We start from the raw sequence: 12,789 nt of genomic DNA on the forward strand, positions 1-12,789 counted from the left end.
AAAATGAACCCTTGTCCGCTTATCTATTTACTCATCACTCAACAGTCAGTTGTCTGAATCACTCAAATTCTTGCAGCCTCACCTGCAAACCAGCCTCCTAATTTGACAGCTGAGACCAGGTGAGAGCAGTCAGTGGGGATGAGGGCAAGCCTATTAATTAACCTTGTCCATTTCAGAACAAAAGGTCTCCTTCCTCCTCTTGAGGCCCACCTTCCATCTGTACCTCTCTTGAAGGAGACTAAGGGGAGGGGGAGGATAAGACTGAAGGGATAGTGGTGGCACACAGGCAAAGCCCATGGCTTGTGCAATTGCCTACCAGACACAGACCTATAGACACAAGCTTGTGTGGACTATCACCACAAGTTCGGATCTACGGGTTTGTGGCAACAGGCCTCGGCATCTTCTCTCGTTTGGGGGTTTGACATGTCTGAAAATAAAATGTTAAAACCATTAGTCCAACACGGTTTGGCCCTTCAATTATTTTATGCCAGAAAGGAAAAGGATTTAGTCCCGACCTCAAAAGGGCAAAAGTTAGGCAAAATCTCCTATTCTCTCCCAAGTACCTGCCTAGGTTTGCACTCTCTCCACAATATCATGGGTTTTAGGCAAACCTCATCATTTTACTGTATAAAAAATGGAATCCTCATTTATTCAGTCCTTAATGCACGATGTGGGCAAAGTAATGTCAATATGGCAAATCAACATAATAAAGAAAAATTCTTTAAATTGTAAATAGAAAACACCTGAAGGCCCAAGTACACGATCATTTTTTTAAAAAAATACTTGTAATTGCATGGAATAGAATAGTGAAACTTCCCTTTTCTATTTACATTATGGAAAACAGCTGGAATAAACTAGTAAAAACTACCATTAGACTTGAAAGAGCATCTTCTGAATACCATTCTAGAGGGGATACAATTATATTAAATAATTATATTAAATTGGAAGACTCATCTTCAGGGAAAGTTTGTTGTTTTATTCCTACCCCCACCCATCCTTGCCCCTATTATTGGTCCAAATACCAACAATGGACATGTTTAGGAATATTTTGTAAAATTCAAACCATAAAAGTAATTACATAATTGCTACCCCCAACACAGTTCAAGGGTATGAGAAATGAATCTGTTTCCTTCTCGTAAAAGGATTTCATTTGTCAACAGAATTATCCTTTCTTGGAGGCCTGTGTTCTACATCTCAGAATGGGACATCCAAGGCAATGAACTTGTAGGAATGACTCCTCCTATGAGTTTTATGGAAGAACTAGTCTTAATCATCAGTACGAAGACTCACAGTTTGGAAAGCTAAATAAAATTATCCTCACTGTGTGCTGGGAAAAGCTCACACTTCCATCCTTTGAAATGACCTAAAAAGAGACCTTTACAAATTTTGTTAGCTATGATTATGGATCCTGGCTCTCAAAATAATCCCCTTGACTTTAACAAATTGACTTTACTCCTTTTTTCAAAGATGTAAGAGATAAACTAAAGCTCTACTGACAACAACAAAAAATGATAAAAAGTGAATTGGGGTATTATTCAGAGAAAAGATCAGGTTCTATATACACATCTAGAATATGAAATCAAGAGAATAGAAGAACAATAGTAGGAAGACCTGGACTGAGATGCACCCATCTGGGGATACCTGCTGTCTGCCTATGTCATCTCTAGTGAGCGCTGGGTGCAACTGCCTGGAGCCTGCTGCTACTGCAGAAGTTGCCCAAACTGTAATCTGTGGTTCTGTGAGACTTGTCTTTCAGATCCACAGAAGTGACAACAGCCAAGTGAAAATGAGTATCCACATGAGAAACCCCAAAATGTCTTTACTTAGTTTATTTTAAAATGCTCATTTCTTTATAAAATAAAATATTTTTAAAAAATAAGCCTGGAGACTCTTATTTTCCTTTGATCTCTCTGACAGAGAAATAGGGCCAGAGCTGGGCACAGTGGTACTTGATTGTAATCTGCTCGGGAGGCTGAGGAAGGAGGACTGAGAGTTCAAAGCCAGACTCAGCAATTTACCAAGGCCCTGAGAAACTTAGCAAGACATTGTCTCAAAATAAAAAAAAATTTAAAAAAAAGAAAGAGAAAAGAAAAGAAAGGGGAGCTGCTCTTGATGTGGCTCAGTAGTTAAACATTCCTGGTTCAATCCCAGATACCAAAAAAGGGCCATGGGCACTTAAAGATGAACACTTTGAACAACATTAAGGATTGTTAAAATATATGGGACACAGGAGCTCTTCTTAAAACTGAAGGGAATATGAACAGATTCCCCAAATAAAAAGAACTAATTGTTATTACAGGCTGAATAACCCTAATCCAAAAATCCAACATCTTAGATGTATCAAAACCGGATACTTTTTGAGCAGACATGATGTCATAAGTATAAAAATCTCCACATCTGAACTCATGTGACATGTCCAAAAGCAGGTGCACCAAACATGTCATATAAAATTAGCTTCAGGTACATGCAATAAGGTCTATAAGAAACATAAATGAATTTTGTGTTTAAGTTTGGGTCCCCTGACCAAGTTATCTCAAAGTATCTGCAAATATTCCCAACTCCATAAAATAATAAAAAAAAAAATCTGAAATACTTCTGGTCCCAACCATTTCAGATAAAGGATACTCAACCTATATCATGTTTATTAAAACAATATAAAGCATTATTTGTTAGCAGTGGACTAAGATCTGTCAAAATGGCACCACCTTCATGAATTTGCATGGTATTCTCGTAAGCCCAGAGAAAGGATGCCAATGCTGTGTTTCAGTTAGGGGCATCTTATATCATTCTCTTTAGCAAATATAAGATGAAAAGAAGTTATTTATTCTATTTTGCTAGGGTAATTGCTAATGTTAGCTTCTGAACAATCCAAATTTTTATTTTATTTTATTTTTTAAAAGGTGGGGTCTTTTTTTTTAAGAGAGAGTGAGAGAGGAGAGAGAGAGAGAGAGAGAGAGAGAGAGAGAGAATTTTTAATATTTATTTTTTAGTTCTCGGCGGACACAACATCTTTGTTGGTATGTGGTGCTGAGGATCGAACCCGGGCCGCACGCATGCCAGGCGAGCGCGCTACCGCTTGAGCCACATCCCCAGCCCCTGAACAATTCAAATTTTTAAATTCAAAAAAATAAAAATGAAAGAGCAATCAAAAATCACCCAGGCTACTAAAAAAAAGAAGGAAGAGGAGGAGAAGGAGGAGGAGGAGGGGGATCAAATTGAATCATATACTGACCTAGTAGGGTAGAGTAAGCGTATGTTTAGATAGATAGTTTTCCTGAAATAGTAATTGAATACCTTCTTCAAAGACCTTCTTTGTGTTAAGATGGAACATAAGGATGCTTTTCAGAGGAAATTTTGGCTTGCCTCATTAAGCAAAATTCTGTGGGGGCTCTCTTAGTAATACTAATACATAAGTTAAAAAATATAAGCTAATGCCTTTAGACAATGGCAAATGCAAGGCAAGGTAATTTACCAAAAAATATTTATTTATATTATCAAACGTTTTAAAGTAGCTCACATCTTTTCGTTGACACTAAAAGGAAACTTCCTGAATCATAACAGCTAAGCCTAAACCCTGTTCATTGGGAACATACTGGCATAGTTCCATAAAGTGCCATATAGTATCACCAATTTAGGACTAACTTAGACTACAGTTACAATATCAACATTGTCATCCTGCAACTTATATAAACCCTTTCTTCCAGAACCCAGAACACCTGGTAGGCTTTTTAGAGCCAATCCTCTAATCGTTACACTTTTGAATTCAAATACCCAAGATAGCCACAGAGTATAAGGACAGTACCTGCTGATTTCAAATGAGTTCTTCCTAAATCATTGTCAGAAGAAGAAAGTACTATTATGTAATAAATTTTAAAAACTGTTCCGAACTCCATTGGATAGTATGCCAACTCCACTCATCGGCTATGAAAATTATAAAACTGGTTGCTATTTTTTAAAACTATGTTTAAAATATAGTTGTTCTTTCTAATTAAACCACTCAAGTATGTCCCAAAAATCTGTAATAATTTAGGGAATGAAAGATTTGGGGGAAATGTCAGGAAAACACCCTTACCTGGAAAAGATAACTTCTTATGAATTTTATTTTTAAACCTGCTTCCATCTTGCTAAGTCAATGTCTTCCAATCATTCACCTGCATCTGGAAAATAAGACATTTAAAATATTGGGGGGGGCATCAAGATTCTTGTTTTATGGTTGCTTTTTCTCTCTTCCCTCCTTTCTTTCTTGTCATCCAATTCTTTTTGCAAACTTAAATTGGAAGTAATGCCAGAACAAGAGTAAAAAGTAACATCAAAAACTGAAACAAAGGATTTCTAGACAAACCTTGGGAAGCATTTTGTTTACTTGCTTTCTAAAACTATGCATAATAAAAAGGTTCTGCAAATAAGTTACTTTCACATTTTTCCTGGAATTTCCCTGGCTACCGCAGACCCCAAGAACAATTTTACCAGAAATATAATCAAATAGGAATGTGAAATCTCAGAATACTCCCGAATTCCAGTATCTCAAGCCAAATTGCTCACTTGCTAAACCTGATTAAGAAACAGGGTGTCAATAGTGAAGAAGAATGATAAAGGTATAATCAATGAATAAGGTCGTGATTACCTGATATAGGATCTTTGCGACACCAATCTTAACTTTTGGACTCAAAAATGATTCCGGAGTCATTATTTCTCTCTGTTGATAAGGATGTTAAAAAGGAGCAGATATCTGAACGTGGTGGATTCATGAGTCTATCCCTTTCCCACCGCAGCAGGATTCTTGGCTTCTGTTCCAACGTCTTTCATGGGCCATGTTTTAGACGTGGAGTTCGCCTTTCCCTCATTGTCCCTTTACTAATGGGAGGCGAACTGAACTCACTGTGCAGCTGCTTGCAAAGGGGAAAATCTATTTGAGTTTTGCCCGGCAGTGGACTTGAACACCAAATCCATGGTGATGTCAGCAGAACTACACCAACAGGAAGATTTTCTGCCCCTCACCCCCTCCTTCTCTTTTTAAAGATGTACGTCTTGTGGAAAATCTCAGTGGACTTCTTTTGTCTTGGAGAGATGGGGCAATTTGACTGGACAATTTTCGATGAAGGGAGGAAAGGAAGGAGGGTAAGATCAAAGGAATGTGAAAGAGAAAGAAGGAAGGAAAGAAGGGAGGGAAGGAAAGGGTCAATGTGCTCCATCTACTCTTGGACATTCATCCTGACACCCAACATCACGAAGCAGAGAGACACCTAGTTTTTGGTCCCCCATGGCTTTGCAGTTTTTCAGATGTCTTTTTCTTTCACCCTCTGCAGCCCCTGTCTTTTGCCGAAAGATCCTATCATCTCAACAAGAGAGACTCATCCAGCAATTGCTACTCCAAGGTAATCCAGTAGGGCCATGCATCTTGACACACCATACTTTTCTGAGTGACCTTGCCACAGGGGTACCAGATCACTGTGTGGGGGCACCTCTCATGGGGGCATCTCTCATGGAGGCAAGGCAGTACCAAAGCCAGCTAGTTTAGGCTGAATTGATTCTCTTTTACTCAGAGAGAGGAGAAAAAAAAAAAAAAACAAACTGACCAGAAGGGAGGAGGCGCAGGAAGGCGACGCCAAGCCATGGTTTCATGTTCCTTTCAATAAAGGGAATTTTAGAAATTGGTACTTATAATCTCCCCACCACTCACTCCCATATTAAAAAAATAAATAAATATTTTATGGAAAAAGACAAGTGAAAACATATGTAGGTCCACTCAAGAAAAGAGACATGAACGACGAACAGCATGATAGAGTAAGAGATTGGTCTCAAACAAAAGATGCCCTCGGATTATTGGAATAGTGGATTTTTTGTTTTTCTTTTTTTTTTTTTAATTGAAAGATCTAAACCCAGTTAATGTTCACTTACAACAGATGTGTCATAGAGATCAACCATTAAAGAGTGAGAAACAGGAGGTAAATCTGCTTTGGACACACTTGATGAAACAAAAGAAAAAGAGACTTTGCCAGTAACAAGTTGCTCCGTGTACAGCTGGCTCAGGGAGAATACTTTCGCTTTGGAAAGGAATAAGTCTGCTCATGAAGACAATTTTTCTTCCTTTTAAAAATGCAATGGTGCCCATCTACAACTTCCTTTCTGATTATATTGTTAATAAAGCGGGGAAGGAGGATTAAAATGAAAAAAAAAAATTGCTTAGACCCCGATTCAGACGTAGAAACAGGAGACACATCATTTTTAAAATCAAATGTCTGCCATTTCTTTAATATAAGTGAACTCCACGCTGCAGGAATGCCTCCTAACACCAGCCCACTTTAACACTCTTCATCCAAAGCTGTTTTGCCCTTGAGAAAGCATACCAAAATTAGATTGGAAAGTGGGGGTACAGAAATAAAGCATTAGATTACTTAGATCCCCCAAGGAAAGAGATTCGAAATGTATAAATTGAGTATTTCCTCAGACCTTTAACTGTAGAACAATGGGATTCTTGTTCTGAGAAAGGTAAAGAGGAGCCTGGAAGCTCCACAATGAGACTTACAAAAAGGAAGCCATCGTCAAACCCAAGAACTAGGTTCAGCTGCAGCAGAAAGCCCCTTGCCTTCCGCCCAGGCACAGATTCCATGAGCAGGACAGCCACCAACCCCTCTCTGCATTTCACCCTAGGTGGCCAGCTTTGCTCACCTAGGGCTCCCAGGCCTTCTCATTTCCACACTCGATGAAAACAAGTGTTGAACAGCAAGAAACAATCAAATAGAATATGATTTTAAACAATCTCTGCCAAATCAAAGTTTGGAAAGAAAATGTACTAACCCACATCACCTACTCTTGCTCTCAACTTTCCCCAGAGTCCATATTTTTGTTTTGGGTCTTTTATTTTTTTCCTGCCAGCCACCTTCATCCATCGCTAACACACACACACACACACACACACACACACACATACAGACTTTCTCTCTCTCACACACACACAGACACACACACACAAATACAAACACAAAGAGAGAGACTTTCACACACACACAAACACACACACACACATACACACACACCACTGCTGTTTGGTCCAATCTGGTGCCTGCTTAACAACAGCAAAGAAGGACAAGCAACATCTGTTTGTGAAAGAGCCAAAATCAAACCTTAACATTTTTGGCTAGGTTTCTTCTTTTCTTTTTTCCCCTGACTCTAAAATGGGAGGGGGCAAAAGAGAGAAATATTAAGATTTATATTCCGTGTTGGCTCCAATGAGGCAGCATCGACGCTCCCCTAGGGCTGTTTGAAGGTAAAGCAATTTTAGAGAAAAGCACTGCAGTACTTAGGGTGGTTCCCCCTGAAGCAAGTCCAGTGACATAAATCGTTAAAAGTCTGTTTTTGTCTAATAGTTTTCTATTCATCTTCTAATTAGAATTACAGGGCCTTTAGTATCAGGAGGAGGGAAGGATGATGAGAGAAAGGAACTAAAGCAAGACAGAAAAAGGAGGGAGCTCCGTTGTTCCTGCCCTCTTTCATAACACACAGGCGTACACACAGGCACACTCGCACATATGCCACACACGGGAGCGGGCACTAGGAGCAGCGAGGCTGCGGCAGAAATCTGCACAGCTGTGGCCATCAAAAACAGGCTCTAGCATTCCCCCATGGAGATGTGGGTTTCTGGAAAGCTACCAAGAGTCCACAAAGTCACAATGCACAGGATCTGAGCCACCTCAGTGGAGGGGGGGCGGCTGGTAAGGAAGTGAAAGCCTCCCTCACCAAACGCGACAATTGCACCGCAGTCGAGGGGAGATGGGCTGTTAGAGACTCGACTCCCATTTCACTCAGGATTTGGAAGAAACCCACACACATTAAGGGAAAAATAAATTCAGACAAGTTGCTAAGGAGACTTGTGTAAACTCCAAGCACAGACATATTTCCTGGCCTTTCCCCCTGCGCTCCATCTTGTATTCTGAGCACGCAGCTCTGCGGCAACGCTGCTCCAACCTTCTGCATTAATCTTGGCCTTAACCGTGCAGACTGGCAAAGCTCGCTGGTTGTAGATATCATCATCTTTCAAACTTAACAAGTTAAAAGGGTGTGTGTGTGTGTGTGTGTGTGTGTGTGTGTGTGAGACTAGTTGTGGGGAGAAAGTAAGAAAATCTTAATTGGGAATTTTTAAAATATAGGTGTTGAACAAAGAAGAAGATTGACACTGTATTTTGGGACTAGTGGGCAAAGGGATACGTAAAGCATCTAGCTCTGGAAATTTCCCCTTGATCCCTTGTCCTTTCTCTGTGCCCCTCGACACCCTGGCCCCACATGTCCTGCTAAAATGGTGTCCCCTGGCAGACGTAAGCAGAGCCCAAATAGTTACAGATGACGGTGGAGGCGCCCAGGTTTCTGTAGAAAGCAGTGCATATCACAAAGTGGAAGTCTGCCCCCATTTCCCCTGCTCAGGAGGGTGTCCCTGAGATCAGCTCTTTGAAAACAAACTGGGGCAACACCTAAAACCTCAAACTCAAACCTGTTTGAATTCTAAGCCAGAGAGGATTTTAGAGGAGAGAGTCCCGACTGCTCTCCATTCTGGGGAGCAGAGAACTTCTCCCACAGTGATACATCTTCAGTAGCAGCTGATGCATGTCAACATTTGACTTACGGGGAAATTAACATTTTCTTTCCACACAGAGATGTTTGTACTGTAGAAGCCAATATTTTCTTTTCACAGCCTCCTGTATTAGAATTTCTACAATTTTCCCCAGAACAGAGAGAAAGTAGACAACAAAAAGCCCAAATCATTGTTCAGGGTGCTGGGATAAACCACGGGTGCCCAAGTTTTATCTGTGTATGTATGTGTATGTGTTTGTGGGAATTTCTGTGTTTTTATGTGTGTTCAGGTGTGCCTACGTGTTTGAATGTGGTTCTGTGCATGTCTGTCTGTGTACAGGTGTGTCCTTTTATGTGTATTCACAATATGTATGTATTTTTGTGCATTTACACTCATGCACATTTGTGTGTGCTGGGTGTGTTTTCCTGTGTGCATGTGTGTTTGCATGCATGTGAATTTGCATGTACATGTACAAGTGCATGAGAGTGGCCCTGCCTCACCATGATGGTGACATCAGTCAAACAGAAACCAAAGTAGTTGAAGGGTAGGCATCTGCGCCATCCCTTCCAAAATTAGGGAAGTTCAGAACATTTGTCCACCAGGCATAACAGAAAAGCTCCACTGAGGGGCAACCCCACTAAACCCACTAATGAGGCTGCCATTCTTGGAGGGGTGGCCACGGCACAGCCTACGGATAAAGGAATAGGAGACGTTTCTGCGGTGTGTTTCTTCATGCTCCAAGAAGGCTTGCCGCTTCCATCTCTTCGCTCTGCCAACCTTTATTTGGTTTTCACACTTCAAGGCTAAAGCAAGCTGTGCTGCCTCAGTTGAAATAAGGCCGCCAGGCAGCTCTTAAACTAGCAAAAGGGAGGCTTTGCTCCTGCCATTCTCAGAGTCCCGCAACTACCTCTTCTCGCACACCCTTTGCACATGGGGCTCCATGACACTGAGACCTTGATTTTAGGGAAGGGGGGGATCCTTGGAGTTCTTTATGACCTTTTCTCTCAGAGCATATCCTTAGAGCCATCAGGACTCCACCAAAATGAAAAAGGAACCTGACCAGAGATGAGCAGGGTGGACCCACCCAACAGGTGACAGGGCCTGACAGCCTGGGGTATGGGGAGGAACACCTGCATTTTTTCATTTGTCCCCAAAAACTGCAATAGCCTGAACTCTGCATAGTTTCCAGTTGGCCTATTGTCCTGTCTGGTGGGGTTGAAGGATTGTCTCACCCTAATATGAAGATACATTTGTTAGGACACTGCATGATCCTATAACATCGTGAGAGGAAAAATTAATTTACAGGATCAGTGTAACCACTAGTGCTAAAACGGAGTTCCCCTTCCCATCTAGACTGCCCCCCCCAAATGCTTTTCCTTACAGGTTAGTTTCCTCAAATTCTCCAAAGCACAGAAATCATATGAAATACTTTTCATTATACCAACACCTGCCCTCCCTCCAATCCTGAAAATCCTTTGTGGAAAAAAAAGGAATGATATTAGTAATCAAGCAATCGACATGGCAAGGCTAGCTAGCTATAAGGAAGATGCATCAGAGGCATGAAGGGTGAATTCATTCAGATGCATTCCAGATTTTAAAATATAGTTTTCACATTATATTGAAAAATCTTTAAGGAAGCCTGTTCTTTAAGATGTGGAAAGAAAATTAGCCATATTAACAGTGACTGGCAAACTAAAATGCTGCCCAGATATGTCTCAAAGAATAAAGTACCATCCCTTTTATTTTCAACATGGTAGAAGTACATATTTGTATGTATGTGCAGACCTATAAACAGGCCTGAACACTTGTCATCTAAATTTCTCACCTCTAGCTTTGAGGTCAAAGACCACACCTTTTATACATCTTATAAACTGACTTTGCTTTATTCCACCCTGAGTCTTATGCTCTGTATGCATAGTAAGATCCAGAAGGTTCTACCTCTCCATCCTTTATGAGCTAATACTTCAGATTATAAAATGCCTTACATGTCATTCACCAATTGTATCCTAAATCCAGTGGGTATTTTCACTCCATGTTGTGCAGAGTTGGTATAGAGCAATGATCAGTGTCTTTCCAAATCTCAGCTATTATTGTGATGGCAGCATCGAAGTTCAGACTCCTCTCACCTCCCTAAGCTAGTGAAAGGGTCCTAGGTCTGGCCAAAGGAATTTGGAGGTGCCCTTTCTCCCACTCTGCCTCACTTGTCATTCAACCATGTTGTATCACTTGTAACCCTAGGTTATACCAGCCACCAGTACTACAGCAGCTGCCATTGTGGGTCATTCCACCAACTAAACGACCAAATAGGTACCCTGAGGAGTTGTGTCAGAGATCAATTAAAGTTGAGATCAGTCTCCAGCAGCATATTCTTGTCAAGTCAATCCAATTGTTCATTTGTATAATTCTGATAATGAGTGAAAGATAACAAATCAGAGTGTCACAACTCTGCAAAGTGGGTTAGCCTATCTAGACTCAGACTGGAATCCATCTATCAATTCTTAGTGCTGTCTGAACTTCTACAGGACTGAGGAGAGAACAAATTCAAAATCTGAAGAAAGGGTATCAAGTTCAAAGTGTCCTATGTAATATTTTTACTTGTTTGCTATGTATCCATAAGTCAAGTGGTTATTAACAGATAATTTTAAAATTACTAGAGTTCTTTGGGGGCATTCAAGTGGTTAAGATGGTATTTTGGGTAGAATTAATCCCTAATATCACCTCTGTCTGTTCATTTCCTATAAATTATTTATTTCTGACATTTAGTATAAACCAGACATCACCTCATGGATGGCTCATAAGGGCAGGATCATATTTCCCATTTATTATGGTGTGGTCTTTTTAGTGTAGGAGACAAGGATGGGTGGGGTATATGGAAAGTCAAGTCTTGAATCCCATCTACATGATTTATAAACAAAAATGGCTGGGAAAAACAGAGTAAAAAAACTTCTTCAGGAAACATCTTAATTATGCCATAAAGAACTCTGATGCTACCTTTTTAAATCTTTTTTTTTTTTTTCGAATTAAGTCACTTATGCCAGCTCTGATATGTTAATACAGAGTTCCTGGAATATCAACCCAGAAGGATTCCGAAATTGTGTCTGATCTCAACAGAAGAAGTTTTATGAGCACTTAGTAAGTTATTTCTGCCACAGGGGAAGGAGATTGACAAGGGCATGTATTACCAAGTATTTGCCATTCCTCACAGATCCTAAATAGTTTTTTTTCTTTTCCCATTTTTATTGGTACATTCTAGTTGCACATAATGATGGGATTTGTTGTTACAAATTCATACATGTACATAACGCATCAATATAATTTGGCCTGCACTTCCCCCTTCCTCCTCTCCACCCATCTCCTGGTCCTTTTCCTCTGCTGGTCTCCCTTTGATTGTCATAAGATCCCTGACACCCTCTTTCTTTTTCCTCTCTCTCTTCTTGTTTCCACATGTGAGAGAAAAAAAATACAACCCTTGACCTTCTGAGTTTGACTTATTTTGCTTAAAATAATGGTCTCAATTTTCATTCATTTTCCTGCAAATGACATAATTTCATTTTTCTTTAGCTGAATAAAACCCCATAGTATATATGTACCACATTTTCTTTATTCATTTGTCTATTTATGGACACCTAAAATGGTTTCATAGTTTGGCTATTGTGAATTGTGCTGCTATAAACATGGGTAGGCATGTATCACTGTAGTATGATGACTTTAATTCTAGATCCTAAATTTTTCTTTTATCACTGACTTTGTCTTTCTAATGACAATGGGGATAAGCTACTAAGCAGCCTCTAATGTGATACATTTCTGGATGTCTCAAAATTATTTTTATTATTATATCATCTCTAGAAATCCTACCTAATAAAGAAGTTCAGGTTTATTTTTATCTTCCATGAAGAAAGTCTTTCTTCATGGAAGATAAAAGTTATTCACATGAACTTTTGAGTATACTGTATGTTGCTGGAGCAAAGAATAGAAAACTAGCAAAACAATTCATAACCCCTGTTTCCCATCTCTGGGAGATGTGTGCCTACTGACAGCTAAGTTTCTTTTGAAAGCAAAAATATCATGAAAACAAGAAATTTCTGTATAGCCTCCAAATACATTAATCCTAGCTCTCTCTGGTTCTCTTTAAAATCTATGTAAAACATAGATTTTATAACAATGACCTCTCCCAGAGCAATGCAACTGGACCAGATCCACACATCCATGTCTCCTGAGAAGCT

At 39.9% G+C, this 12,789-nt stretch overlaps 1 protein-coding gene across 1 annotated transcript in view; it reads right to left on the reverse strand.

The window, feature by feature from the left end:
- Positions 1-4,074: 4,074 nt before the first annotated feature.
- Positions 4,075-12,789, reverse strand: part of LOC144254151 (uncharacterized) — a 126,201-nt gene continuing 117,486 nt past the window's right edge. Inside the window, exon 6 of the mRNA XM_077797011.1 lies at positions 4,075-4,157. The gene's annotated coding sequence lies outside the window, so the exon portion shown is untranslated. The remainder of the gene's footprint in view (positions 4,158-12,789) is intronic.

This window comes from Urocitellus parryii, chromosome 4 (assembly GCF_045843805.1).
Source record: "Urocitellus parryii isolate mUroPar1 chromosome 4, mUroPar1.hap1, whole genome shotgun sequence".
Lineage (NCBI taxonomy): Eukaryota > Metazoa > Chordata > Mammalia > Rodentia > Sciuridae > Urocitellus > Urocitellus parryii.